The 26,897-nt window shown below is 43.9% G+C and overlaps 1 protein-coding gene across 2 annotated transcripts in view; it reads right to left on the bottom strand.

Annotated features, from left to right (window-relative positions):
- C9H21orf58 (chromosome 9 C21orf58 homolog) overlaps positions 1-26,897 on the bottom strand; it is a 352,196-nt gene that overhangs the window by 194,281 nt on the left and 131,018 nt on the right. The gene's annotated exons all lie outside the window — the stretch shown is intronic.

Genomic DNA, 26,897 nt, shown 5'->3' with positions numbered 1-26,897 from the left:
ACACGTTGTGATGGCTCGCCCCTCGGAACCACTCCAGCTTCCTCTCCATCTGGATCAGAAAAACGCTAAGCAGAGTCCTTCAATCCAGATGGACGGGAAGCAGGAACTCAAGAGTCTCAGGGGGAACGAGGCAAAGTACAGAGAAGTCACATAACAAGGGACATTTTACATCGTGGGCACAGTCGCAATGAAACTAAAACGTGCATTTGTTAAACCACTCCAGTGAAAGAAAAATCTAAAATACAAGAAAAACAGGTTGAAACGTTATTGAAATACAAATGTTACAACGAAGAAGACTTCTTTTTGGAATCTGGGAGATATTATTTGACCCTCCTTATTCAGACGTCCATATTTTTGTTATTTATTTGCATTGGCAATTGAACAAGCCTTAAGCAATATTTAAAATATAAACAAGATACAAAAAATAAAAGAAGAACAGAACCCAATCAGCAGAGTGACCACAGTAAAATACATATGTGTAGGATTATCATCCAACCATTATACAGTGCATGGTTATTTGTTTAAAATCCATAATGACAATTTGTATGTAAAGTCCAAATGAAAAAAATAGCTGGTTTTCAAGTCCATCATTTGATCTCTAATGTGTGGGTTAGGCCATATCACGTTTTCTGCAGAGCCATTTTTCAAATTGAGTGTGCTGTTGATGTTACTACTACTGATTCAGCAGAATATAGAGTGCAGAATTATTGATCGTATCGAATATGATCTATATCGTTGACCAATGAACCATAGCTTTTCACATAATTTGACGATAATGTGGAACAAGACGTCAAGATGTGACGGCTGGTTTCAACCTCGCTCCCACAAAGTCGGCAGATGCGTTCCTCGTATATGGTTCTTGAGAAAGCGCCCAGATACTCCCCTGTGGGAAGGATGGTTAGTCTCAGATATAGTATAAAGTGCTTCAAAGCCATAGAACATAGCTTTTTCAGATAGTTGTGAGGTACATTGGTCCTGAATCCTTGTGTCGAGTACTCTGAATATATTTTTTTCATTGAGAGTTTGTTATTAACATAACACCTATTAATACAGTGCTTATGTCTTGCCACACTAGTAAACCTGATAATAGTAGAGCTATATTTGTTTTAAAAGACTTGTGAGGTTGGTGGGTAGATATCCTCATAAATGTTTCTTTGTAACAGCACAATTGATCCTACAACATATTGGGCCTCATTCCGAGTTTGCCATTCTGGAAATAAGGGTGCCGGTTGCAACTTACCGGCACACTTTCCAGACCGGCAAACTACAAATCTACCTGCCCGGTCTGACTTGCCGGGTTGCAGTGGCCCCGGAAAGCAAAGTTGTCACAGAAGCACCGGCATTGTTGCTAACGGTGCTAGTGTTTCCGAGTCCCCATTCCGTCCACAGGAATGGGTACTAACATTTTACGGTGCCCGACCTCCTGATCCGCCGGGACTTGTAATGTCCCGGTGGCACCGGAAAGTCAGGCGCCGGATTTGATGTTACAGGGACGGTGGCAACCCACCGGTAGCACCAGCAGGTTATTGCCATCCTCGTAACCAGGCCCATTGTGTTGCAATTGGATAGCTCAGAGAGTTTAAATCATATGGCTTTTTTCTATTCCTGCTGAAAAATGTGTTGTCAAATGTGTCGGAATCTCTGCCTACGTAGCAAAAATCTAAACCTGCCACCCACACGGATGCACTCAAAAGCACGCTGTTTGCTGGGGAAGACTTTTCTTTTGGATCTGTATGCTAACACGGACACAGACATTTTTCTATCTGCCAAACTGGATGCCGCTTGCTGAGCGTTGAATCTGCAGTGAAGCGGACGTCCTTTACAGGCACACAGGAAGCTGCCTGACCTATCTGGGGGGAAACTGTGTTTTGATTGGGCAAAGTTCACCCTTCTGCCTGCCCACCTTAAGCCAAAAAGCAGTGTGTGTAGCGCACCCGCGCGCGCACACAGAAGCACTCGAAAGCACGCTGTTTGCTGGGGAAGACTTTTCTTTTGGATCTGTATGCTAACACGGACATGGACGTTTTTCTATCTGCCAGACTGGACGCCGCTTGCTGAGCGTTGAATCTGCAGTGAAGCGGACGTCCTTTACAGGCACACAGGAAGCTGCCTGACCTATCTGGGTGGAAAGTAAATTTCCACTTTCAATTGACATTGTAATTGACATTGTTAACTTTAGGACATACTGCTAATTCTTCCAATCTCTCTTGACCTAAATCTTCCTTTTTACTCACTTCTAGCTGTCTTTTGATTGGGCAAAGCTCACCCTTGTGCCCGCCCACCATAAGCCCAAAAGCAGTGTGTGTAGCGCACCCGCGCGCGCACACGGAAGCACTCGAAAGCACGCTGTTTGCTGGGGAAGACTTTTCTTTTGGATCTGTATGCTAACACGGACACAGACGTTTTTCTATCTGCCAGACTGGACGCCGCTTGCTGAGCGTTAAATCTGCAGTGAAGCGGACGTCCTTTACAGGCACACAGGAAGCTGCCTGACCTATCTGGGCGGAAAGTAAATATCACTTTCAATTGACATTGTAATTGACATTGTTAACTTTAGGACATAATACTAATTCTCCCAATCTCTCTTGACCTAAATCTTCCTTTTTACTAACTTCTAGCTGTCTTTTGATTGGGCAAAGCTCACCTTTGTGCTCGCCCACTTTAAGCCCAAAAGCAGTGTGTGTAGCGCACCCGCGCGCGCACATGGAAGCACTCGAAAGCACGCTGTTTGCTGGGGAAGACTTTTCTTTTGGATCTGTATGCTAACACGGACACAGACGTTTTTCTATCTGCCAGACTGGACGCCGCTTGCTGAGCGTTAAATCTGCAGTGAAGCGGACGTCCTTTACAGGCACACAGGAAGCTGCCTGACCTATCTGGGCGGAAAGTAAATATCACTTTCAATTGACATTGTAATTGACATTGTTAACTTTAGGACATAATACTAATTCTCCCAATCTCTCTTGACCTAAATCTTCCTTTTTACTAACTTCTAGCTGTCTTTTGATTGGGCAAAGCTCACCTTTGTGCTCGCCCACTTTAAGCCCAAAAGCAGTGTGTGTAGCGCACCCGCGCGCGCACACGGAAGCACTCGAAAGCACGCTGTTTGCTGTTCGCAGTTCGTGCTTCGTGTTGCGGGTGTTCGGGTGTTGTAACCACTAACCTATCTTGTGTGCGCAGGGGGAACCGACATGTTGATTATGTGCTTTGGGTGCGAGGGCAACATAAGATAAAGCAAGTACCATAATTACGTTTTTTTTTTATCAGGTATTTAAATCTTTGGTGCAACCGCTGAAGTTGGGTGTTGAATATATCAATATTTTAGCCTATTGGCGAACTCACCCGGTGGTATTGTGTGATCATAACTAATTCCAACATGGGTAAAGTAAAATTAGCCGCCCTACGTAAAGACCACAGAGCGGACTTCTTTACTGCAGTAAGTACCCGCAGGGCTAGCTTGGCGGCGGCGCTTCTTTTGCCTACACCGTGTGCAGATGAAGAGGAATTGTTACAATGTGCACAGGATTGTTCAGTTGAAATTAGGAATCTGGAGGTAGTCATGGACTCTTCCCAACCAATGTTTGGTGACTATGAGATAGAAGGGGTACACAATGATCTACATCAGGGGGATAAGATTGCTGGAAATGACGCTCTTGAATCTGACACTCCGGCTATCTTTATTACTGACGACAATATGTCTGATCCTACATATGATATACTCTCGGGGGGGCATAAATGATTTTCCACCTGCTGATGATATGACGACGATGGTAGGTATTTTCAACCGAGCTATTCTGGTTGAACTTAGAAAACATAATGACTTGTTGACTACTATGGTAACAGCTATTGACAACCTTCCCAAAGCTCTACCGAGTTTACTCATACCTATTGTTAGATGTATAGAGACATTGCCTATAGGATTAGCTGACATGTTAGTCCCGATAGTGAAGGAGACAATGGTAACATGGAATGCTGATCTGAAATCTATACGCCACACAAATGGGGTTGAAATTGGGAGCGGACAGCCTGATGTACCCTCTCTGCCTAAAAATAAAACATCTAGAAATAACATGGTGGCCCCTAAATTTTCGGAAATTGTGGCCAACTCTGCGAAAAAGGACACTGTAACGTCCAAAATTATCCCTAAGGGCAATGACTTAACTGAAGGTCCTATTAGGGATACTATGCCTTCTAGAGCAGAAAAAAAACAAGCGAAAAAAAACAATAACAAAGTAAAAAAAACAGAACAAAGAAACAAATCATCTAGAAAATTTATGAGAGACCTTGATATGAAACACATGATTGATGAGGATGCTTCGGATGCAGTTGTTTGTGTGGTATCGAATTGCAGAGCCACATGGACGAATGCAGCTGAAACTGCGAAAACATCCGCTGATCAGGCAACTCAGAGTGAATATGAAGGAGTGGAGGGAATGTATGAGATTATGAAGAAAAAAAAAAGAGCTTCCTTTACGGATAACACTAGCAGACTGGAAAATGGTTTGAATGACATTTTTAAAATCTTTAAAGGCCCAATAAGTACGTTGATTAAGGATGTTGATTGCCTAGGTACAAAGGAGCCTATTAGATCTGGTAAAAACATGAGTGGTATAGAATAGGTTAAAAACAATCATACACTCTTGGCCTCTGGGAGGTAGTAAAGCCACAAATAAGACCAATTGTACAATCAGTAAACACAGGATTATACCATAAAGACACTACGAATATCAATATACTACCTTTTACAAATACAACAATGGTAGACTCTTGTAGTAAACAGGATGAGAGATCAGTCCTGCAAGGTGTAGATGCAGCACATAACCCTCACCTTGCGCCCACAGATATTGAGACAAATGTGGAGGAAATACTCAGAAATGTCCAGGATTTGATGAATGAAAATAAAAGATTGAAAGAACAAGATAGAGTAACGGAACATACAAATAAGAGTTTGTGCACAAATAAGAAGGAAACTGCACTTCCTACTCAGAAGCAGAATGCAGGGCGTACACAATATGATACCATACAGACAGGGATTACTGACACTAGCATAAATCGGAAGGCCAATGAACATGATCAAATTGGTGAACTCCTAAAAAATGTGAATAACATAGTAGAAGAAAATAAGAGGCTTAGAAATAATGATACTCTGTTGAACTGCCAAAAAAAGGATGAGGGCTTATCAGAAGAAGAGAGGAATGAACAGGACTATCGCTCATATGTAAGGGGGGATGGTAGGTGGCATAATGATAAAGCATTTAACGATATTAAATATCTGCAGGAGCTCAGACCTGTGGCACTTACACATATGCCGAGTCTGATTTTATGCTCCTTATTTAAAGATGATAGAATGCAATCGCTAAATAGACCCTACATTCTCTCGTTATTTGCAGAGATATCTGAACTCAAACTTATTACCTCTGCAGATATTCATATGGTCGATTTTATCGATAAGGGAAGATGGGATTTTGTAAGATTGGTGATTCCATCCCCCTTGGTTCGGTCAATGATAGTGAAGGAGGCAGAAGCTCTTCATCGTATGGGCTTTGACATCTTCCCATTTAAGGACCAATCTATTCCAACACAAATCCCTGATAGAGGTGGGATTACAAGGCAAGAAAGTGATGATCGAAGATATTACCACACCAATCAAAAAACTGATGACGTATCAGACAAACAGGATTGAAGATGGTTGGCTCTTTCTTTGCGAGACGCAATCTCCAATCTAAAAGAATTGGGTAAACCTGCATAGTTACTAATCATGTTTTGAAATTGCTATGTTGGAATTCTCGTGGCAATTTCAATCTTTTTAACAACAAATCTCTTATGTTAGATTTACATGGCTTTGATCTAATTTTGCTACAAGAAACCTGGCTAACCTCTCATGTGGGCTGGGAAGACTTCGTAGTGGAGGACTTATGTGCCACAAAAGGTGCAAGAAAGAGGCAGACCTAAGGGGGGGTATACTCACGGCCTCAAAGGAGTCCCCAGGTTTGCAACAAAAAAAACGCTTGGAAACAAGGTCAATCGTTTCTCTTAACTGATTATTCGGTGGAAGATGGTTTGAATCTCTTCTCTCTACTGATAATCAACGTGTATTGGAACGCAAATGTCTTAACCGATCAACAGCTGGAAATCAACTTAATTGATTTAGGTAAGCAAATAGATCAGTGGTCTACCAACAACACTTGTGGTCAAATAATAATAGCAGGCGATCTAAACGCAGACTGTGATGTGGACAATTTGATGGGAGAATCCTTGCACCTCAAGATGACAACCTGCGTAATTGGTAGCCGAAACTCAGAGGATTCCTATGGCATAAATACACTGAATTGTGGGGTTTAAAGCGTATTTCAAATGACCACTGTACATGGAATGCAAGAGGCTGTAAGTCCACTATTGATCATATTTTTCTAACTGCTAAATTGAGTTTTTCATTGTCAAGTTTTGATGTGAAGCAAGTCTCGACAAGTGACCACTGTATGCTTGTGATGGAGTTTGAACTTTTAATCATGCGAAAGGGCCAAACAATGCTATAAGGAGGATCTTTTGCTTAACACCGCAAACAACAGGATTAAATGGTCCTTTAATTCCACCCACAAATTTACCTCTACGCTCATCGCTGAATATGATAACAATAATTTGGAACAACGTTTGCATATCTTCTCGGTAAAAGAATTTGACGGTACCATTAGATCCAAAATTAAGGATTTTTTTTAACATAAGCCTCGCAGATCTGTCCAGACAAATCAACACAAACATGCAATGGACATAGATGTTCACGAAAGAAAAAGATAACTCAATAGGGAGCTCCGCAGAGTTCGGAAACCAAATATAGCCGATTCAGGTCATTGGGATTCTATCAAACGAGTAAAGCAATCATATAAAAACTGGGTGAGGAGCCACAGATGTATCATTGCTCAACGGGATGGTGAACGGATGTTAGGAGCGATGAGAGGGGTGACCTCGCACAATTTCTGGCAACTGATGAATAATGTAGACCCGACTCAAGTCAAAATAATGGTAAATCCAATCCCTGAAGCTATCTGGGCAGGCCATTTTTCTAAGTTGTATAAGAGCAATGACCAATGCTATTCACCCCATAGAGTGAGTCCTTCACCCTGGACATTGAGATGTGAGGTAGGTATAATAAAGTGTCTCATAATAAAATACACAGGAGCCCCTGGGCTAAATAATCTCAGTGATAAGGTGCTAAAAGCTGACCGTCTCTTATGGGCAAAAATCTTATGTATACTTTTCAAAGACGTGTGTACACTTAAAACCATTCCGCAGTCTTGGAGGGTGTCTGTTGTCATCCCGGTGTTTAAAAAGGGTTCTCGATTGGAGCCTAGTAACTACAGACCCATAGCTATCGCGGATTCAGACTCTAAAATATTTGCATCCCTGGTATTGATTGATGTTCAGAGGTGTATGGATGATAATCATATACTCAGCATGAACCAAGTGGGTTTTAAGAAAAACTGCAGTACGGACTGTGGTGGGTTAGTCTTGCGATGTATCCAAAGTAAAGCTTGGGCTAAGGGGAAGACTCAAACTTTTGTGGCATCAATGGACCTTAGCAAGGCATTTGACCTTGTTGACAGGCCAATGCTATGGCTTAAACTAAAATCTTTAAAAATGCCAATGCATTTATTGAACATTATTATGGAACTCTACACAGACACTAGGCTAGTCATAAGAATGAATACGGTCGGGGACCTCTCTTCCCAAATTTTAACTAACAATGGCTTAAGACAAGGATGTATGCTGGCACCAACGATCTTTAACCTATATGTCAGTGGAGCTCAATTTGCCTTCACGAACAGGGGTCTGGTTTCACCCAAATTGAATGGAAGAGGAATTTCGTGGTTGGCTTATGCCGATGATTTTCTCCTCTTGGACAATACCAAAGTGGGTTTACAGCACCTAATTAAGACTTTCGAATTGTTTATAAGTAATCTATACCTAAAAATCAATCCCACCAAAACGATTATAATTCGAATGGGACGGGCCAATAAGAAGGAGAACTCTCTCTCATGGTTCTGTGAAGGCAAACAAATTAAGCCCCAAAAAGCATTCAAATATCTAGGTTATTGCTTTATGGGCACTGAATCGGTCACGCTGTTTAAAAACCAACTTAAATCAAAAGCAGAAGTGGCCTTAAACAGATGCGAATGCTCGAAAGAAAATTTGGAGGTTTTACGATGAAACCAATGAGGGAATTTATAGTAAAGTGGTCCCGCGGATCACTTATGGCATAGAAATCTTTTCAGTAGATATTGATGATTTTCTGAAAACACTGGAAGGTATTGTTTGGAGGGGGCTTTTGTTATTTTTACCAAATTGCATCCCCATCGAAGTATTGAGATACGAATTGGGTTTACAATCCCTCCACTCGTTAGTCGCAACTAAAAGGCTTATGTTATGGAGAAAATGCCAATTATTGGGAGTCACCAACTTTTATGCGGAAGCAGGGGCTGATGTGTCTTGCCCTTTCATGAGTGCTCTAAACAATGAAATTGAGTTGTTGCTAGAAGAAATTGGTATTGCTAAATGTACTGTTATGAACAAACCCATTAAATGCAAACAGATTATAAGGGGCATGGACTGGTCTCTGACAAAGAGTAAAGTGTTAGCGTCCAAATTGTACAATCAAGTCCACTCTTTTTGGAAACTTTTTCCGGTTATGGAATTCTATTTGACAAAATACCCATCTAGGAGTTTTAGAAACTCCTATATGAGATTTAGACTTAATGTCATGCATACCAATTGTATCTTAAATATAAGAAATCCTTTGGAGAGAAAGAAATGGTGTCGTTTCTGTAAGGTGTGTGAAACAGACGAGACTCTAGAACATATCATGCTTAGATGTCCTGATTTGGTTAAACAAAGAACTGAATATTTTGCAGAGTTATTCGACAATAGTTTTAGCAATGATCCTAATTATATATGGTATAGAATTAGAAATGGATATTCATTGACGTTGTTTATTCGTGTAATTTCCTTTTTAAAAACAGTATGTGACTTAAGTTAGTCATTTTCTGTTCTTGGATATCTGTTTTATTGTCTACATGCTGTGATTATGTGAAATTTTAATGGTTCATTTTTCTCTTTTTTTTATCTTTCTATGATAAACCATGAACAAATAAACAAACAAAAAAATATATATATTAATAGCAAGTGAACATATCTTAAAGTGAAATATACACATTTAGGTCAATTGACCTTTCCCTTTAGAAGAAAGTGCACAAGTCAAATGGGTATTTGCCTTTAAAAAATAAGTAATTTAACATTGGAAAAATAACCTGAGAGAGGAGAATTTCCAAAAGCTATGCTGGCAAAGTATTCAAGTTGCCCACCTTTTAAACCTACCAATTTATAATTAAATATTCCAAGAAAAACTAAATCCAAACAGCAGATGTGTGCTTTGATGGCACTTTTATGTGGTCTTGTGGGTAAGCATCTGCACTGGAAACATGACAACCGGGGGTGAAATCCTAGTAATCAAACACTTGAGCAGGCAAACTTTTTTATAATGCTGGCCTCAAAAACACCCAACAGGGGTTACGTTCACCCCCTGAAAAAAGTGGGTGGATGCTGTTCACCCACATGTATTCTCGATGTGTCCCCTGAAAATCAGCACAGGGTCAGAACTTGAGAAAATACCCCCCACCTCCCAGTCCAGGACTTCAACCTCTGAAGCCATATCGTGGGCATATATCCATGACTCACTTGCTCTCTAATCCCTACCCTTCTCACAATACTCTGTTGTATAACAAGAACTTGAAAAGTACACAGACCATAATAAAGTACTCTCACAAATATTTGCAATTGTGAAATAATAGTGCATGGAATGCAACAGGATAGGATACTTTGCTTCCATTGGTGAATCAAAAAGTCACTGCACGTTAGCTGCAGTGCACAATTACATTGATTCGTACAACCAGATGAGAGTTCCGTTTTGTGTGTCATCAATAACACTACTAAAGCTGCACGATCCAAACCATAAATTGATAGCAAAATTCTCAATGCGGTCACCACCAAATTGTTGACACAATCCGGCTCAGACTACACCATCTTTCCACTAGATGTCTACTTTTCATTGTTTCCAGGTCAGGAGACAAACCTTCTTCCAACAGACTTCAATTCAGGTGCATATGGCAGACCTAATATAGAATCGATAGGCTGCAAACACAGCCATCTCTGTTTCAATGGCTGCTCATACAGCGGCAAGGTTTATGTTTTTTCAAACAGTACTGCGGTTCTAGGGTGGGGTGAACACATTTGCTTGAATCAGAAGACCAGATACTCCCAGTTCAACAAATGTAATTCACAGACCTACTCCATAAACATGCCAGCATATTCCACTAGACCGCCAGAGCTCTCAAACAAGATTTTACATCAAAGAGAGGCAATAACAATCAACAACAATGTATAACCCACACCCCACACAGCGAGACAGGGCCTCAGGCTGTTGTTAAATGATTTACACAGCAACAAAATCAAATCGTTGGATGCCACCAAATGGCCGAGTCCCATTGTTTTAGCAAGTAAACAAAGTGCTCAAGGCCTTTGTTGATGCGTCAAATTACACAGCTTAAACATCATCATCATCATGAATGTATACCTGCTTCTCAACAATGCAGAATTGCTGCTGCTGTATCCACAGAGAATCAAAACAATACACTCTCTTCGTCACGCCAAAAGGTGCTTACCGGTAAACGGGAATGTCATTTGGCTTATTCTCCACAGCTGGAGTTTTTCAGAGACTCATAAAAAACTTGTTATGTGACTTAACTAACGTCGCCTTCTTTCAAGAACATTCCCAAGTCTGTTTCTAGAACAACCACCCTCATAATGAAACACTGGGCAAAGTACTATAGAAAATTCAAGGCTGGACGAAAAAAATCCTAATTGAACATCTAGAGGTTGTATACCTTGGGATAATTTATGTGGCGACATTTGACCCAAAATAGCACTTGTAGATGCTATCACCAAAGCACCACCCCCATCCAATAAAGACCTGCTCCAGTGATGTATGATCCTCACAACAAACTAGGCTAAGTTCATAGACACATTTTCGTTCAAAATGCAACCCCTTCCATTGTTACCCAGAAGAACAAGTTACTTACCAACTGTAACGTTCTTTCGACTGGATGTTGCTCCCACGTATTCCTCATCTATGATATTCGTATCTCGCCAGCTTCGCTGCTTCGGAAAAAAAACATTCTCGGCAGAGGGCGCTGTGCACAAGGTTGTGGCGTTGATGTCCCTCGACGGTCTCCATAGCGTATCGACGTCACCAGTAGTATAAGTAGCTTGTGTCGCGCCCATTGGCTTCAGTTCTGTTTTTTCACAGTATAATTCGAGGAACATGCAGGCGTTGCCCCAGACTGTAAGCTCTTTGTGAAACGCAAAGTGTAAATTACATAAATTGTACAGCGGGGTAGGATGGGAGGGGCGATGAGGAATACATGGGAGGAACATCCAGTAGAAAGAACGTTACAGTTGGTAAGTAACTTGTTCTTTGAATGGATTGTGTCCTCCCACGTATTCCTCATCTATGATAGACTCCCATAGCAGTGATTATATAGGAGGTGGGAGTACTAATTGTTTTTATCATGGATCGAATGAAGTACAGCTTTTGCAAACAAACCCTCATGGGAAGAAGAGGCATCTAAGCAGTAATGCTTAAAGGTATGCATCGATGCCCATGTTGCAGCCGAACAGATATCATGGACTCCCCTCTTCAGAGCCGCAGAAGTTGCCATACCCCTTGTGGAATGGGCACGAAGCCCTTATGGCAGGACTTTCCCAGCCAATCTGTAACACTCCACAATAGCTAAAGTAATCCAGCGGGATATAGTTTGTTTTGTCACCACTAGTCCCAATTTATGGCCGCAATAACCCACAAAAAGCTGGTCATCCTGGCGTAGTTTTGACATTCCTGTTATATAAAAACTCAGAGCCCTTTTTGGGTCCAGTTTGTGTAATCTCTCCTCTTCTTTGCCCAAATGAGGAGGAGGGTAGAAAGTTGGGAGTGTTAATTTTTGTGACAATTGAAAGTCAGAAACTACTTTCGGCAAGAAAGAAGGTTTAACCCTAAGTACCAACTTATCCTTGTGAAAGGTAGTATATGCAGGTTTACATGAGAGAGCCTGTAACTCACTAACCCTGCGAGCTGATGTTAAGGCCACAAGAAGGACAGTTTTGAGTGTTAACAGTCTTAAGGGCAGGAATGTAGACGCTCAAAAGGTATACAGGTTAGAAATGTCAATACAAGATTCAAATCCCAAGCAGGGACATAAAAAGGTACTGGAGGGAACACATTGGTGAGCCCTTTCAAAAATTGGATAATTAATGGAATCTTGAAATGGGCACCTCCTCCGAGGAGCGCTTGAAGATGGAAAGCGCTGTCAGGTATCCCTTTATTGTTCCAATCTGGAGCCCCAGATTGGCTAAATGCAATAAAAAAGACAGCACCATAGGAGTGCCACATTGAAAAGGATCCACATTCTTATCCTTGCACCAGTTACTGAATTTAATCCAAAGACACCGGTACAAGGATTTGGTTGCCGGCCTTCTGGCCGTAAGCAAAATCTCCATTACGTCATCCGGGAGGTCCCAATCCTTGTATCTCAGCCTCTCAGAAACCATGCGTGAAGGCTGGGTGTCTTGACCTCTGGATGGAGAACCCGACCTTCCTCCTGCGAGCGAAGATACTCTCTTTGCGGAAGACATATTGGAGGGCAGATGGACATGTCCAGAAGGTCTGGGTACCACGTCCTCCTGGCCCAATCCGGGGCAAATAGGATCATGGTTTTCCTGAACTTTCTCAACTTCCTGATTATTTGAGGAATCACGGGGACTGGATGAAATGCGTACAGAAGTGGAAACTCCCAATCCACCACAAACGCGTCTCCTAGAGCTCCTCTCGGAGGAAATTCCCTTGAGCAGTACAGTTCGCACTTCCGGTTGACACTGGTTGCAAACAGATCCACTTGAGGGGTTCCCCAAAGGGCAAAGATCTCTTGAAGGACTTCCAGAGCAAGTTCGCACTCGTGGGATACTGTGCTCTGCCTGCTCAGAGTGTCCGCCGCTGTGCTCTGCTCTCCAGCTAGGTGAACTGCTGATAGAGAGATTCCTTCTTGAATGACCCAGAACCAGAGTTGCATTGCTTTTCTGCACAGTGGTAGTGACCCTGCACCTCCTCTCTTGTTGAGGTAATACATGACCACCATGTTGTCCGTCATTATCAGGACATTCGTTCCCCGTAGAGAGGGCAAGAAGGCTGTCAGCGCTAGTTTGATTGACCTCAACTCCAAAAGGTTGATGTGTAGTTTTGACTGCGATGGAGACCAATGACCGCTGATTGTTAGATTGTTGGTGTGGGCTCCCCACCGCGTGAGTGAGGCGTCCGTCACTACTGTTATCTTCATGGTTGCCAAAAAGGTTCTTCTTTGAGGATATTGTCATTGCAAGCCCGCCATAAAAGGTCCCGAGCAACTGTGCTTGGAACTTGCAGAAGATCTGACATACTCCCTGAGAACTGGGACCACTGAGTCCTGAGGGCCCACTGAAGGGATCTCATCCTCAATCGGGCCTCTGGCACTAGAAAAATGCAGGATGCCATGAGGCCGAGCAACCTCAAAAAATCATAGGCCGGCAGATGCTGGGCATTCTGGAAATGTGTTACCATCTGCAGAATGTGATGAGCACTCACCTCGGGAGGCGAGGCTTTCCCCGAGGAAGTATCCAGGACTGCTCTGATAAATTGGAGTCTTTGGAATGGTATCATATGGGACTTCTTGTAATTGAGGGAGAAGCCCAGTGTCATGATCCATCGTCCCTGGAAGTTATGGACTGAATGGCGGAAGCATTGAGTCGATATGTGGAAGTGTACACAGCGGTCTAGTGTTTTTCTTTCAATCTGATGTATTGAAATACGTGACGTCAGGTAACGCTCGTCGCGTTGCAACCCAGCGTTCTCCGGGTTTACACGCTTACCAAGCGTTTCTGCCGTCTGCAGTTACCGGTTCCTCCTTTGCTTTTCTGTGTTTTTCTTCGTGTTTCTGCCTTCCACTTTGTTCGTCTCGCTCCTGCTTTCCCACGGAGCTTCCTTACCTCCTCTCCTTCGTTTTTTCCAGCTCCTGTCCTTCATGGCTCCTCTGCTTTGGAAACAAAGGTTCCTTTGCATACTTCCCTCCTTCCTGGTCCTACGCCACTGTCCATCAGTGTCTACCTGGGTTCACCGGCATATGCAGAGAGTTTATCCCGGAACCAGCACTTCATCATTCTCTCTGACCCTGCTCTGCTGTTGCATTCTGGAAGTTGTATACATACACAGCCCACGCCAAGTAATATCTCGTCTCTCACGGACCACCTCATCTATATCAGGGTTTTTTCAGCAAGGCTTTTTCCCTGATCGTGGGGGTCGGCTCACTGGGGATCGCCGCTGCCGGGCTAGTTGCTTTTAGGCAAGGTGGCCTCCAGAAGGGCTAATTCCAAATTCCACAGAAAGAAGCCTGATTCTGCCTGGACAGAGAGAAGAGAAATAACGACAGAAGGATCTTCTGAGGATTTGTCTACAGGTGAGGAGGAGGAGGTGGGGGTTAAGAATACAGTATCAGAAAGATTACCACCAAAGCCTGAGACCCAGTCTGTGTAGGGAGTGGCAGGTGATTGTGAGATGTTCATGAGCTTGTTCGGGGGAACGTGCCCTGATCAACCAATCGTCCAGGTAGGGGTAGATGTGAATCCCCCCTCTCTTGAGACTCGCTGCCACCACCACCATCAGTTTGGTGAAAACCCTCGGGCGGAGGTCAGCCCGAATGGCAGAACTTGAAACTGATAGTGAGAACCGCCAACCGCGAATCTCAGGTACTTTCTGTGCTTGAGATGGATTGGCACATGAAAGTAAGCATCCTGAAGGTCCAATGATACCAACCAGTCTTGGAGATGGAGAGCCTGAAGAATCTGAGAAAGGGTTAGCATCTTGAACATGTCCTTCCGGAGGAACTTGCTCAAGTTTCTAAAGTCCAAGTTGGGTCTCAATCCTCCATCCTTCTTTGGAATTAGAAAGTAAGGGGAGTACCAACCCTTGTTCCTGTCCGCTACAGGTACATGTTCTATTGCACCTTTCTCTAGCAGGGTTAACATTTCCTGCACAAGGAGCGGATCTGGAATTCTGACAGAATTGGTTCCCGGTAGATGGTCCTGAGGCCTTTTTAGGAAGTTGAAGGCACTAACCTTGAGCTACTGTTTCCAGTGCCCATGTTATCTCCTCAAGCTCCAAAACCAATAAAGCAGGTGGATTTTCAATCCAAGGCAAAGGTAGTCTTGATAAGTACAGGCAATCAGAATAACAGTATCCTCTCTTACCTTGTCTTCAAATGCAGTGTGGGTATTAGGGAAATACCTGAATCCGCCTCTCCCTGCCTAATGAAACAGGCGTGGAGTTGAGGCGTCAGGGAAACCCTTGGTCGGGGAAAAAACCCTGGTAGCTGGGGATCGTGGAGGTTTCCAGAAGATGGCTGTCGAGGCTAGCGAGCGTCGAGAGTCAGCCACAGAAGGCACTAATACGTCGAGGGTGTCGGTGCCCGTGTCTATGCCTCTGACTGTAGATACAAATTAAGAAAGGTAAGTGTTCTGGGTTTTATAGTAAGGGAAATGTAGAAGTAGGAAAGAAATGACAACTGTACCTTGGGTGGAGTTCTAATGGGTTTCAGGTGTTGGTCACAAGGTTGCTGGCGTTCGGCCGCCTGTGAAGAGGTGACTGGAATGCAGAGGTACGTTCTGTGAATATGCGAGATAAAGGTAAGAACAGAACGGTACGGCTGATCTAAGAGTGGGATGTACATGTAGCGTACCTACCCTAGTATGCAAAGGGTTGTAATTCCCTCCGTGAGAAGACGTAACATCTATGGAGGAAGAGGAGTCTGGGTACTGTAGTTCTGGAGGGATTCTGCCCTTGCTAATACGGAGTGAAAGAAAAACGGTTAACCACGGATCCAAAGAAAGGGAAGAGTTAGGGAAATCGAGGATCACTTACTGGAGAGCAAATGCCGTAATGCCCAAGTAGGAGACCGGAACCGGGAGGGACTGGTCTGGGAATTCATCCACGAGGAGACTGTATAGGGAAACGAGAGAGAGATTAGAAGGGAGTAGGAAAGGAGAGGTTAGTAGAGCGGTCTGGGATATCTAAATGATTCCTAGTTACTCACGGAGCGTGGATAGTCGTAGCAACGCGCTGGTCCTTTGGGGTTGATGCCGGAAATACTCTTCCGTGCTGATGAGGAAGAGTCACAGCCTCTCAATCCGATCGAAGAACTGGACCAGCGCACAAAGGAATTGGCGCCATCTTGGAAGGATACCTTCGTACCCCGTGAACATACCGCCAATGGCGCCACACAGACCAGTTCCGTGTCGCACTCATGACAGCCCAAGCATCTGAAGTAATGCCCCGCCATTCGTTCAGATGCTGTGAGATTCTGCCTCCCACCAGGGTCTTGTGTGATAAGCCCTCAGAGTGACTTGGAGGTGGCTGCAGGAGTGGCTGAGGGCAAAGATGCCGCTGCTGAGGCTGATTTTGCACCTCTTCCTCGTCCACCACGAGGGAATTTCCTTTGACCTTTTTGCACAGCCTGTCCTCTTCATCTACCAAATGAGGAGTAGTATCGAAAAGGACGACCTCTCCAGGAAGATTAGCCGCCGCTTTGGAGGTCTGCAGTTTCTCTAAGCTCTCATCAGCTTTACTGCCGACCAACTTCGAGCCGTCAAAAGGCATGTTGAGTAGCCTGGCCTGCACGTCCCGTGCAAAACCTGACCTCCTCAACCACGCAAATTTGCGCAGTACTGTTCTTGCAGCCATGGATCTGCTGATACTGTCAGCAGTATCCAGTCCTGATTGGAGACACTCACCGATTGCCTCCTTGGCATCTTTCACAATATTCAGAAAGCCTTGCCTTTCTTCGCCTTCTGAAATATGTTCAGCTGCCGCCTTAACACAATACCACAGGGTATGGGTGAACCTGGCCAGGGTACAGGTAACATTAGCAGACTTAAAGGCCATACTGCCCGAGGTAAACATGTTGCAAGCCCAAGCGTCCACTTTTTTATCATCTCTGTCCAGGGGGATAGAAGGATAGGCTGATTGTCTTGTGGAAGTTGCTGCTTGGATCACTAGACATTCAGGCGTAGGGTGCTTACTAAGATAATAAGGGTCACAGCTTGATGGTCTTATTGACTGCTGAAACAGACTCAGGAGTGTCCCAGTTTGCAACCATTGTTCTTTGAAGAGCCCTATGAAAAGGAAGAACTTGGTCTTTTTGGGGGCCCTGGTCCAGGATATCGGTCATATCATCCTGTTCAAAGGTTGGTGAGGACCTACCCCAACCCATATACTCAGCCACCCTGTTCATCAAGTTTCTGTACCCTGAGTCTGCATGTTCTGCAGAATCAGGTTTTGCAAAATCTAACTCTGGTGACGTGTCAAGGCCACTGGCAGAGTAAAGAGTGTCAGACAGATCTCTCAATATTGACTCAAGGTCAATCAATTCCTCTGGCACATCCCTAGTACCAAATTTAACTCCCAATGGAGAGATATCTTCCTCTGAGGCACTTTCCTCCTCAAAAATAGAGAGTTTGAGTTGGGTAAGGGGGTATACCTTTTTTCTTGTTGAATTTGCCCAGAGGGAATCGAAGGAATCTTTCAAGGCGTCAATGACGTCTTTGACAATGGAACCAATGTTTCCTTCGGCTTCGGCATCGAGTGCTTTGACAGTTTATGCTTCTTAGACGGTGTCGGAGAATCACTCGACTCTCAAGGAACCTTCGACGTTTTAATGTCGGTTCGAGAACGTCGAGTTTCCGCCTTACTACCGGACTTGGCCAAAGTAGTTTCTAACCCTCCGGCGTCGTCCAAAGAATTGACCGGGGTCTGGCTCTTGCGAGGCTTCTTTGAGGGGGTCGGGCCGCATTCTCAAAGACCTTCATCATGTCATGTATATTCTAAACTCCTCTCATTTTCTTGGGGAATCCGACTTAGTCAGACATCGTACCATTTCGGTAGATGTATCTGGTGAAGAAGAGGGAGATCTATGACTCCTCATTGCCTTCTTGATAGAAGACGAAGAATGTCTCGATCTACTTCTAGAACGAGATCTCTTCGAGTGTCTATGCCAATCTGAGTCTTTTGACTCACCGAATTTTCTATGCTTCTTAGAAGAGGCCTTCGAAGAGGCCTTCGAAGCTTCCCGTCCCACTGCCAATGTACCTTTCTGTTCACGAAGAGCTTTCTCCGTCATCGACTGACAGGCGCCACAGTCGCTGGTTCGATGGTCCGAACCTAAACACCAAAGGCATACATGGTGAGGGTCTGTGATCGACATTTTAGAACCACAGTCGCCACATTTCTTAAACCCTGTCTTAGGAGTGGAAGGGGTCGAAGATGATCACATTTCCCTGAGGAAAACACAAAGCGCGCCATTAACTTGTTTGCAAAGCTATCAGAAAAACGGAACTGAAGCCAACGGGCGCAGCACGAGCTACTTATACTAATGGTGATGTCGATGCGCTACAGAGACCGTGGAGGGACATCAACGCCACAACCTCGTGCACATCGCCCTCTGCCGACATTTTTTTTTTTCCAAAGCAGCGAAGCTGGCGAGATACCAATTTCATAGATGAGGAATATGTGGGAGGACACAATCCATTTGAAAAGGTACTTCGTACGAGTGGTTTAACCAATGCCAAGATGCATTCATGCTTTTAAAAGTGAAATCCTCAGTGCTCTAATACTGTCCATTTTGTCCTGACTAACTCGCAAAGTCACTGTTAGCACCAGCTCATGCAGCTTGGGAGCCACCATGATGTAGCAGAACAAACATTCTGACTCTGTGATCCGTTCCACTCTGGGGAACTTTCAAACATTGAGAAAACCTATTCTCTAACTGAACATCAAGATGTCTACGTGTGCCCAGGCAACCAAATATTTTCAAAACTCCATTTGGTGCAGGAAATTCTGCTTTTGCAATTATCATAAATCTCTGGTCCACATACGTCAGGATGCATGAGCAAGATAACGTCTCGACTCACCAGATAAGCAGCCATACTGCACAAATTGATGTTTGAGACTGAATATGTGCCTGGATGGCAAAACAAGCAGGCCGACTGCTTATCGCGCCTGTGCGGCACGGAGCGGAATAAGAATGCCAGCATAGACACCACCTTACAAGATGCTGCTGAAGACAAATATGCTTGTTTTTCGGAACATGAGTGAAAGGAGGGCATGAACGAAGATTCCACTTGTAAAATAGTATCGCATGCTAGGATGACCTTCAGAAAAGAACATTTTCCAGAAACTGCAACCTTAGTGCAAAATTGCCAATTACTGAAGAAGACAACCTACTCTGAAGAAATGACAACTCATTACTCCAGCACTGTTATTAGACTCGCTGCTGTCCTTGGCTCATTAAGGTCACTTAGGAATCACCCTTTCCAGGTGCCACCTGCATGAGAAGTACTGGCGGCCACATTGTAGCATGCTCGCAATACTTTAAAGGACACAACATCTCATCACTCACACAACACCAACTTTCAGCTGTAGAATGGACCAGTTGCACTTGGGAACAGGGGGTCTTGACTTCATTAGATCACTTGGTTGCATGCCCCCCGAACACTGATTTGCACTTGCACTAACTGATTTTACATCCAATATAGAAGCCCATTTTCACCATTTTCACCATGTCATCACCATAGCCATAGCTCTCAACTCACCCGCTTTTGGCGGGTGTCACCTGCCGTGCAAGCAGCTGAATCACACGCCACGTCCCTCATACGCCCATTCACTTCTATGGGCACTCACCCACCAAAAAGAAAATCTTGGAGTTTTCACCTGCCTGTCTGACATAAAAGGTTGGGAGCTATGCCATAGCAAACACCATATCAACTCTCAATGACGTCTTCGGAGATAAGGTTGCTGTAGCATCACCGTCTCGAACAATGGCATCCAATTCACTTCACAAGATATGGTTTCTTTCTTCTGAAGAAATGGGATCAAGCACAGCAGAGTGTCACTGTACGACCCATGTGGAAATGGCCTTGTAGGAAGGGCAAACAGACTGTTAAAAGACACCCTGCAAATGCTGACTGCCATGAAGCAGACCAACGTGTACTAGATGACCACAGAGTGACGTTCAGTTCCACATTTGCAATGATGAGAGTCTGCAAGGCGCACACCAAGCTAAATCCAGATAGACATACCCAAACTCTTCCACATCATCCAAGTTCATCCCTGAAATACAACAGAGAATTCGCCAAATACAAGTCAACCAAGTTTATGTGTTTAACAAGATGAATTACAGCAGCCACTGATGCATTGAAGTAGGTTACCAAGACGGAATCAGACTTCCCTTGAAGGGTCAAGTTAAGCGCACTGTGACAAATCAATGGTATTCGTCCCATCTCCCCAAGCGGGAGCCTCCCTTTTTGAGGTTAGGGAGTTGAGCCCGCTCCACAAGACACTCCCTAGGGGTCTGGGCAAGTGGGACCTCACTGGGAGAGACTCCCCCTTAGGGGACAAGAACTCCCATTCCTGTGAAGAACTCCCTAAGTCACATATCAAAGTAACATATATGGAACTACTGCTACGAAGAATAATGTAACCTCTGTATGTTTGCTGAAATTAATTCTGAAATAAACTAACCTGAAAAAGAAGATGAAAATGTCTCTTTAGGAAGAGACATGTACTTAACTGAGACGAGTGGAGTACCAAAGAGGAGGAGAGATTACAGTATGTAGGTGAAGGCAGACCTGAGACGAGACATAGAGCCTGCTACGTTCGAGGAGGCACATAACGACAGTCTGATATGCTGGAGGACTGGCACATCCAATAACGGAGAAGCCTTTGTGATGAAGGAGAGCAGAATCCTGTACCAGGTGGTGGCGGGACCACATCTATATTGTGGTGAACAGGACGCCCAACATTACCACGCTGAGACAATCAAAGAAGGGGGCGTGAGCAGCTTCCTAACACCAGTATCCATGTACAGCAGCAGCCAGAAGAGAAGCTGAGAACGGAAGACTGGCAAAATCGAGGAACAAGAAGGCACATGGGAGTGCAAACAACTTCTTAACATCAATACTTGTATACAGCAAAAGGGAAGACAACAATGGGAAACCGCCGAAACCGAGAAACGAGAAGGCACATGGAAGCACAAATAGCTTCTTAACGTCAGAAACCATATGTGGCAGAAGGGAAGCCGAGAACGGGAGACCAGCAAAACCAACAAACGAAAAGACAAATACTGAAGATGAATATCCGAGTGAATGCCAAGCCGTGCAATGTTCCCCTGCATACAGAGAGTTAACAGGGAGAACAGGAGAAGAGGGAGGATGATGGGGCAATATTATACGGAGAGGAAAACAGGTCCCAGTAATAACAACGAGATATTAAATACAAAACTGTCTAACTGGAAGTGTACAAAGCAGATAAAGAGAAGAACGATTAACCCTGTCTAGCAAGTAGAAAAAGAGTGGAAACAAAGACTAGTGAATAAAGACTGGTAACAAAGACTAGTAAACAAATAAACAAAAGAAAAGTACCCTACTAGTTCAAGGGTGAAGAGTGGAGAAAGTATGTCATAAAACCCTGCAATAACAGAGGGGAGATAAGACTATCAAGTGAACAAGATAGTTACAGAGAGAGAACCCAGGAGAGGGTAGATATCAAATTGGGTCAAACCACATCCAAGATGAGAAAGCCTGGGTTAACAGATTGTGAGAGGTCTACAGGTTTAGACAAGAATGTGAGAAAGTATCACAAGGAAAGTTGTCACAGACACATCACTAAAGAGAGTGCAAAACCCAGGAATATTGTGAAAGAGCTACAAGAATTAATCAAGAAGCTATCCAGAGACTATTATAAAAGATTGTGTTAGGAAACAAGCACAAGAAAGAGAGACATTGATACAAGGAGACTACCAGAATATAACAGAATACCAGGGGAGTTAAGCCATTCTCCTGCCCTCCTTTAAGTCAGTTATATTAGTGGTAGGGTCAGGTAGAATTAGATTTGAACTGAGGACATGTCTTTCTTTGGGACATCCTGATGACAGGCAAACACCTTTAGTTCCTTTAGATAGACAGGAAGCCTCTCTAGCAGTAGGGACAGATAAGCCTTCTTCTTACAAGTTAATTAAAATCAAGTTAGAATGTCCTTAATATGTCTGACTTTTCCTTCCGACCTGTCACAGCACCCACCAGAGTTATCAGGTGGATTTAAAAGTCAATCATCATGGAAGAGCGAACCTATATAAGGTTGCACTATGTGGCCATGCAAAAGCAATTCCAAAAGGTTAGAATGGATCAGCACTTCCAACAAACAGAATATCCACAGGACCCCAGCACCACTGAGCTCAACACCTCAAGACAAGTCTCCCCAGCCAATGGTGCCAAGATCACCAGAGCTCATGAGACTTAAACTCGTGATCAAGATCTAACCTGCAAACAGGAAGAACATAATATTACCAGAAATAACAATGCGCAGCCGTCATGTCAGTGAATCTCTCAAAGAGATTGGTAAAGAACGCGAATGGAGGTGGCCCATTGACCATGTAAATAATTCAATTTATGACCTTCAGTATTTTCTCAACACAATGTTTTCAACTAAATTTATGGATGAACACTTTTGCATACGCATGCATTTATGTTAATGTGGCTTTTGTATTGTTGCAGATATCTTCATGTTCTTTGCCCTCAGAAAAACATGGCATAAAGTCAAGGGGCATGCTGTCGAAACTAGTTTTGTTCTATGGATTTAAGTTCAGGTGTTTTTTATTAATGCATTTCTGGTGTTAGTATGTTTGTGAAGTTTTGTATTAGTGTGGCTCCATGAATCTTCATGTTGAACTGGGAATAAAAGTAATAATATTGATTTTCTATTTTAGTTTTCGTGCATGTTCTGAGTGATTGTCACTTTTGCATGGTTGTTTAATACTGAAGGGAGACTATTTAACTGCCTTGCCAAAGAAATCATTGAGAATACGGTTTTATGATGATTCCATACTACACAATTGCTTGAGTTCTCCCAATGAGAGCGCCAAACAAAAATGCAGAAAACAAGACTTCCTGTGAGTCACATCTGCCCTGGGAATAATTGCCCTTGAAGGAAGATGATTGCACCTATCAAATACAAACAACCTGAACTCTATTGACTCCACTCACCCAAGCACAGTATTCCCCCTATGGCTCTCCCCTCTGCGTTTCCCCTCTACCGCCCATCTCACTGCATCACTTAGGCTCACACAGTAGAATGAGCAGAAGGTGCACAGTAGTGCAACGGTGAATGGACAATCGCACCCAGTAGATACATTTTTTTCTTTTTTTCTTTAATTGGTTTTTTAAATAACGCTCCTAATCCTGTACCTTAGTTAAGTTTCTAAGCACGGATCTGGTATTCGAACCTTGTTAGGCAGAAACCTGTGCAGTTCCCTTAGGGAACACTGCAAAAGATTTAAGACTAAAGGTGTTGGCAGTAAACCCACTTGGTAGCAGTCTGTACCACCCAGATTTACCTGGTAGCTGTGGCTGAGCAGTCAGACTTCTCTCAAGAAGAGCTAGGCAGTATGCAAAGTATACACAATAGGCACTCAGACACACCAATACAAGCAAACACTGACCAGAGCTTTGGTATCAAAGTATATAATTATTTATTTAAAAACACACGGTTTGAAACACTCCAGCACTCTTGTTGTAAAATATTCTAAACACAGTTACTATTGTAATATGTACACCCCTTTTTCCTTATCAGATAAGTCACAGTAAAACACCACTTATTTTCATACAGAGGTGAGCGCTTAACTAGATGTCACTCCAATAAGTTTGTGAGAAAGGGAGGGAGAAAGACAGAATATGGAAAGGTACACCACTCTAAGGTTCAGGAACACTGTTAGCAAGGCAGAAGAGCAAAAGTCACTGGGGAGCCAAAGTCCAAAGGCTGGGCCCACTCTTAGAGAGAGCAGAGCACAAATGCGCCCAAGATCACACAGGTACTCTAGGATTAGAAAGTCTTGCAGAGAGTTCAAAAAGAGTTTAGAGAGGCTTAGGAAAGTTTAGCCAGGGTGTCCCAGGCTAACCCAGGTTCGAAAGCCGGGGACTAAATCTATCCCGTACAGTCGGTAGCAAGGGAAGCCGGGCGGGACACGGTACCTTAAGTGGGAAGGATCCTCCAGTGGTGGCAGTTGTCCCTGGCAGTGGGTGCAAGTCACGTTGTCGTCCAGGGGAAGAGAAGATCTCGACTTGGAGGAAAGATGAAGGTCGTTGCACTACCAGGGAAGAAACCAGCCGCGGAGTTTTCCGGTTAAAGGTGGTACCTTCGTTCACGGTCGTGGTAAAACATGGTATCCTGGTTGCCGGGGTGCTTGGCACAGGCAAGGCGGCCACGAGGTACGTCGGGAAGGCGAAAAGACGGTGAAACTGGTTATCCCCACCAGTCAAAGGAAGAAGACTCTCCGGCGGGAGATCTCCTCTGTCGTTGGGAAAAGTGGTGAGGCAGTCCAGCAGGGCTCCACCGGTGGTGGTGTCGTGGCAGGTCGGCTCAGCTTCTCCCTCGTCGGATTCTTAGGTCCTGTGGCGACTTCTGAAGTTCCAGTCCCCAAAGCCCTGCTTTTATGCAGAAAACCCCCATTCACTCAGCCTAGCTGTCACTCAAACATGCTAAGGGGTGAGCCGGCCGACTCACCACTTGGGCCAATCAGGATGGAGTGCGACTTGAGTTGCCTAGGCAACTCAGTCCAGGGTGCCTAAATCCCCCTCCATCCCTCCTAAGTACCCCAGACAGAGTGGCACCACTTTGGAGGGCTTCTGTGGAGAAGCCCGCCAAAAAGTGGAACAAAGGGCTCGACTTGGGTTGGAGTCACAGAAGAGAACACAAACGCCATTTTAGAATCAAGTTTTGGCAAAAAATACCAACCGGAGAATTAATATTAATTAAATAAACCGACGGTATGTTCGAGGCTACCGTAAATAATGAAATAAAGATAATAGCCTAAAACAATGGGAAATCCCATAGGAAAATTTTCGCGGTTGAATATAAAAAGTAGTATCCACTGCCACCAGCCAAAACTCGATCAGGGGGGACTGAGATGTGCCCCCTCGACTAACAGACCCCGGGGCAATTGAATTGCACCAGCCAGTACGTCGAAAATATGATGGTTTGTACTGGTTCTGTTCAGAATTTAAGACTAGTAAAGTCAATGGTGACTTTACATGCCCTGGGAGACAGTAGTCAGTCCCAGGGTATGGAGTCTATACTGGGGGGGTCACTATGACACCCCTGTGTTACTGCACTGAGGGTGCTGTGTAACACACATCACAAAAACACATGAAGCCCTATGGGGTAAAAGACCCCCATAACCCATTAAACATATCTAGATTCAAAGAAACACACTCAAATCATGCCCAAGAGTGAGGGTAAAAGAGTGTCACTCTTGGCAGGAGAGAAAAATAAACCCCAAAAATCCAGCAAAGCTGCTGGGGGACTCACTAGGTTAGGAAATTCAGCCTAAACAGAGAATTCTCCCTAACACACCTCTGTTGCTCTGCGTGGTCTTGCTTCCAAGACCAGCGTGTTGCTTCGTGCTATCCTCCGTTCACTCCATGGGTGGCAGTGATGTACGAAGATTTTCTCTCCCGCTGAAAAAGCCTCTTGAGTCTTCTATGTGGCTTCTGAGTGTACTCGTGTGTCTGGCCTTACATACTTATCCTTGTGTTCTTCTGGAATCTTCATTCCTACTTGAATTAACACAATGTTGTTTCCAGTTGTTGAATCCGGTTCATAGACATAATTTCGAATACAAAATATTCGAAAGTCAAAAAGTCGAAAAAAAACGTCGAAAAAAAAAATGTCAAATTTTTTTTTAATGACTTTTTTTTTCGAAATGGGGGGGTTCCCCCCCAACCCTCCTTTTTTTTATTTTTACCTATTTTTTTCACAAAAACTAAAGCCCAAAAAAAAATATCGAAAAAAAAAACAATTCGACATTTTTTTTTTCGACATTTTTGATTCGACTTTTTTGACTTTCGAAATTATGTTTTCGAAATTATGACTGGACACCGTTGAATCCTGCATGGTATGTGTCAAGCGACTCCTCCAGCATCTGATGGTGTTGCAGCAGCTAAAAGTGTTTGTAGCTTGAGGTCTTCATTGGGCTGAAGTAGGCCTGGGGGCCAGTTGCTGCCACATTGCATTAGCTGGTCGCAAGGTGTCAAGTCCCAGTGTTAAGGATGCATAACCGTACTCCTCCCATGACCCTACATAGTAAAGGAACAGCCCATGCTCAGCATCATCATCCTTTCACAAATGGCTTTGATATACATTTAATGGCACTCAACCCACAGGGACCCTTTGGGACCAAGCACTGGCGTGTCCCTATTTGCATTAAATTGCATCATTCCTGCAGATAGAGCGCTTAGTGCAGTGTGGTTGGAAGTCTTCCTCATGCCTGGACAGTCTCCCCTCAACTCACTATGCACTTGTCTATCTTTATGATTGTCTCTTTTTGTATTAAGGGTGCAATGTGAGCCATTCCCTTAGTATATTGGCTCTAAATGGGGTCTGCGCAACAGGCTCTACAAGTTGCATTAAATGAAGGCCCTGACTTGCTTTTTATAGAGGACTTGCAGGTTTTGGCCTTGGGAGCAAGTACAATTTAGTGGCCCGTGGTTTAGTGGCACAAGACCTTAATGCAGTGGCCCCAACTTCCAAACTTCCAGAGCAAGTAAACCCAGTAACAGTGTCTCCCCCACTCACATATTCAGACAAATATATAAATATATCTATATAAATATATATAAAAGGGAAATGTATGGAAATGGGTGTGTCTCTGTTCGAAAATGTTCAG

Source organism: Ambystoma mexicanum, chromosome 9 (genome assembly GCF_040938575.1).
Source record: "Ambystoma mexicanum isolate Mex_15411 chromosome 9, UKY_AmexF1_1, whole genome shotgun sequence".
Classification (NCBI taxonomy): Eukaryota; Metazoa; Chordata; class Amphibia; order Caudata; family Ambystomatidae; genus Ambystoma; species Ambystoma mexicanum.
The sequence above is the reverse complement of the archived record's forward strand: the minus strand, read 5'-3'. Positions and strand labels throughout refer to the sequence as shown.